The sequence below is a fragment of the Ochotona princeps genome, chromosome 3 (assembly GCF_030435755.1).
Source record: "Ochotona princeps isolate mOchPri1 chromosome 3, mOchPri1.hap1, whole genome shotgun sequence".
Lineage (NCBI taxonomy): Eukaryota > Metazoa > Chordata > Mammalia > Lagomorpha > Ochotonidae > Ochotona > Ochotona princeps.
The window spans coordinates 56,415,659-56,419,996 of record NC_080834.1 but is presented as its reverse complement, the minus strand read 5'-3'; the positions used below and the strand labels follow the sequence as shown (position 1 = coordinate 56,419,996).

The following is a 4,338-nucleotide window of genomic DNA, read 5'->3' as shown; positions in this document are numbered from 1 at the left end:
CATCATGCTGGACCCTAGGGTTTTTCGTATCACATATTTTCCATAAACGTTTTGAAGGTTTCTTACATTTTTAAAGTACTTGTTGAATGCCTATACTGATGAGTCAGTTTTTCACTTTGTAGGCATCCACATGGTCCTGTTGATGCATCCTTAATCCCAAATGCTGCAAAATTGGAGATGTTTTGAGTGCCAACACAATGCCCATCCATGGAAAGCTGCACCTTGGGAAACTTTGGTTCATGCACATAATTATAAAAACAATGCATAAAAGTACTTTCAGGCTATAGGAATAAGGCATGTATAAGCATAAATGAATTTCATGTTTAGACTTGCACCGCGTCCCCTAGGTAACTCACTATGTATACGCCAATATTCCAGAATCTGGTCCAAGCATTTTGAAAAGGGATCTATAATGTGTCCTGCCAAGCTGTGTGCCTGACAGGTAGGTCCTTTGTTTTTTTCTTTCATTGCGCTCCTTGAGCCTACTGTCAGACTTGGAGCCAGGTTAGATGTGATTGTGACGGAAGAGCACGCAGTTGCAGGGCACTGTTGCTTTGCACCCCTCGCTCTAGTCATTCCGCCTCTCAGGGCTGGCCTGTGAACCTCATCACCGCAGATCGCGTGTCGCCTCTCCACGAAGCCTGCCTGGGAGGCCATCTCCTATCTGCAAACCTTTTATTGAAGCATGGAGCCCAGGTAAGTACCCCAGGGATAGGATGAAATACTGAGTTTTGAGCTAGAAAGAAATGTCTATTGGGCACTTACTACTAAATAGCTGGTAGACTTGTGCCTTCACTGTTATGACTGGAAAAGAATTAAAATACTGCGGAAAGCATGTGACACGTGGCTGGGATGCCTGGAATGTCTGGGAAAACAAAATCCTTGTGTGGTCTTTCATCTGTGAGTAGGCAGCCCAGGCTTGTTCACATGAAAGCTGAGATTGCAAGAGCAGCCAAAAGGGACGAGCGTTCTGTTTGCATCACATTTGTCACTGTCTGCTTGGCCACAGTAAGTCATGTGGGCATGCCCAGATTCGAGGATTAGCAGGCGATGGGAGGAGGCGCACAGTGTGCTGCTAAGGGATATGTTTGCTGGGGTAGAAGAACCACTGTCTAGGCTGAGGCTTAAAGAACCTGTTTAAGTTGGTGTGCTGAATGGTGGTTCCGGGGCAATTGTGGGCTGCCTGCCTACTGTACACAGATTTAAAACAATATCTAGTGCTCGCTTCGGCAGCACATATACTAAAATTGGAATGATACAGAGAAGATCAGCATGGCCCCTGCGCAAGGATGACATGCAAATTCATGAAGTGTTCCATATTTTTTTGTTGATGTTATGTTGGGGCTTTTAATTGATCTGGATGATATTCTGCCAGCTCTACCTTCAGACCAGCGATGGTCTCCCCAAGAAACTGTTGAACTTATCCGGACAATAAGATGCTGAACTCTATGCTCGGTATACACTTGCAATGAAAGAATCTTGACTGAATTTGAACTGTAATACTGCAACAAGGTGGAGGAATCCACCATGGGAGGAGGGCACAGGGAGGGGTTAGGGGAATCCCAGAACCTAGGAAACTGTGTCACATAATGCAATGTAATTAATTTTTAAAAAAGGCATTATAGAAAAACTTTAAAAATAAAGAATGACATATTCTAAAAAAAAAAACAACATCTAAGCCAAATGCACACAAAATAAATAGAACATATTTGTAGGTTGAAAAAAAGATGCCTGCAATGTGTCCTTTTTAAACATCAAAATAATACACATAGCTTGCAAATGATGAATTTACACTACAAATTAGAACTTATCAATTTAAAAAGACTCTGAAAGACTAAGAGTTCCTACACATGACTATAAACTGAGAGGTAACATTTAAATACTTTTCAAAAAAAAGTGCCCACTTTCAGTTCTTTGATATTGGTTTGTATTAACGACTCATCCCCAAATTCCCCACAAAAAATTAAAATTGAAAAGCCATTAATAGTATCCTATTTGAGAACAGGTATCTAAATAAATTCATTTTTAAGTCTTGTGAGCTAAACCCGTTTTTAAAAAAATTGAGAAGCATTGTGGCGGTAGTGGTTCTTCATATTGCTAGACTTACTAATCATCTTATATTACCAAATAATATCTATAACACAGTTGGAAATGAAATATTTTTCACAGGCAAATTGTACATATGCTTATATGAGTATAATGGTGTACAAGGTGAAATTAATAATATACTTCATCAGAAGATTTCATGGAGTTGACAAATACTAGCATCTACTGTAAATAAATAAGTCTGAGTTTCAGAAAAGTAAAACTAGAAGATATTTTTGCATGAAAAACAAAGAAACAATAAGTGAATGTTGTGAATACAGTTGAACACTAACACAAACTGGGTTTAGAATAAGAAATAGCAGAATAGGCACATTTACAAATGACAAAAAACATAAATTGCACTAAATGACATTGGAAAATCTGCTAATTCAAATTTAGAGATTTGATATACTGAAAATACAGCAATATAATATAATATTTTGAAACCCCTTGTTATTTGGTAAACATCTTAAGTCTGGAATCATGAATTTCAAGAAATATTACAGAATAAAAATAGAGACCAAATAAAAATTAATACTGTAAAAGTTCATAGAAAAGTTTTGGTAGATAAGAAAGTTTCACAAAGCAAGCAAAAATGTGATTAGTTATCTTTTCATTTTTGTTTGTATTTGAAGAATTATTTTTATCTCTGAAGCAAAAATATAAATAATTTCAATATATAGAATATCAATATAAAAACTTTTCAGAAAATCATTGTTAGTGAAATTATATAGTACTCTATATTTTATATGTTTAAAAGTTCAGTAATAATGACTCAATACCTGTTAAATATCATCTGTTAAATGATTTTAAGAAGCATCTATAGTTGTCATGAAATACGTAACTTAGGTTGGTAGCTTAAAGCATATCCATCAATGATGTCATTTCCCTATATATGAAGTATCTTTTGGGAAACTTCTGAACAAAACAACATAAAATCTTCCCACAATTGATACATTAGTTTTCCCTAGGATTATTCACTAATAAATACATTTAAATGAAGAAGAAAGAAAAAACTGAGTTATTGCATAAGATACAGTTAAATTAAATGTACAGAATTCCAATATTTTTTTTTCTTACATGAATATCCAGGAGAACATTTGAAAATCACAGATGGCTAGTGTTGTGGTTTAATGGGGTAAGCTACTGACTGCAGTGCTGGCTACTTTGCTTCTGATCACAAATTTACTACTGGTCAGATATCTAGGCAAAATGGGAACATATATATAAATGTTTATATGATTAAAAAAGTCTCCAGTAATTTTTGTAAATTACAGTAACTATTCCCTTGTTGTTATATCCCAACTTACCCCATTTTGTTTTTATTGCTTGGGCCATTTTAATTGATAGTCTTTGTTAAAAAACTAGATTATACCTGAAAATAATGATGCATTAAACCATCGTAGCTACAACATACAATGTATAAAATCATAGTCAGTTTAATTATTCAGCTGAAGAAAGGTTCTGGCAATGCAGCATAAAAATAATTATTCCTTTAAAAATTAAACTTTTGCAGATCTTCCTAAATCTTTAAGTCCAAATTGTTGTTGATTTCAGCCATAGATAGCAATCAGACTGGTAAGTTCACTAATTGGCTGCATGACTCATCCTACATAACAACCTATAGCACCTATTAAGCAGTTTACAATGTGCCATTTCATTTATTCCTCAACAACAGGCAATGGCCTCTTGTCTAAGGCCTTTTTCTCATCGTGTTTTCAAATGCCCAAATCCATATCCAAGTATAAGGTGTCACAGAATGAAAGGAAAACTTACTTAATACCATGATGGGTTCAATTCATGTCTTGAGAGATTGAGTGAAAACTGTTCTCCTATCTTACAAATGATATATTAGCTCCTTTCTTTCAGTTTTCTCTATTTTACATTATTTTATTTTGGGAATATCTTCTCAGTTGTTTCTTGTAGATACTACAGAACAATAACCCCAAAATTATCATATTCTTGAAAAATAGCTACATTAAGAAGACCCAAAAGGACACATCAGGGAAAAGTAGAAAGGATACATGAAAGACATCTCCTTTCTAGGCTCTACAGAGGATATTTGCTGTTTTCAAACTTGCCTGTGTCAATCCTGTTAGGTCCCAGCAAGAAACAGATGGCATACCCAAATTAAGATAATTTGAGGAGGATTTAATTAAGGGAAAATTTTCCAAAATGAGAATAGCGTATAAAGAAAACCACAAGCAATGATGTCTTATGTGACGTCATTTCCAACCATGGGATTGTAGAAGT

The 4,338-nt window shown here is 35.2% G+C and overlaps 1 non-coding gene across 1 annotated transcript; it reads left to right on the top strand.

Moving 5' to 3' along the window:
- Positions 1 to 1,217: 1,217 nt before the first annotated feature.
- LOC118758927 (U6 spliceosomal RNA) lies at positions 1,218 to 1,324 on the top strand. The gene has a single exon (XR_004995876.2). It is a non-coding gene; the product is annotated as a U6 spliceosomal RNA (small nuclear RNA).
- The last annotated feature ends 3,014 nt before the right edge of the window (positions 1,325 to 4,338 follow it).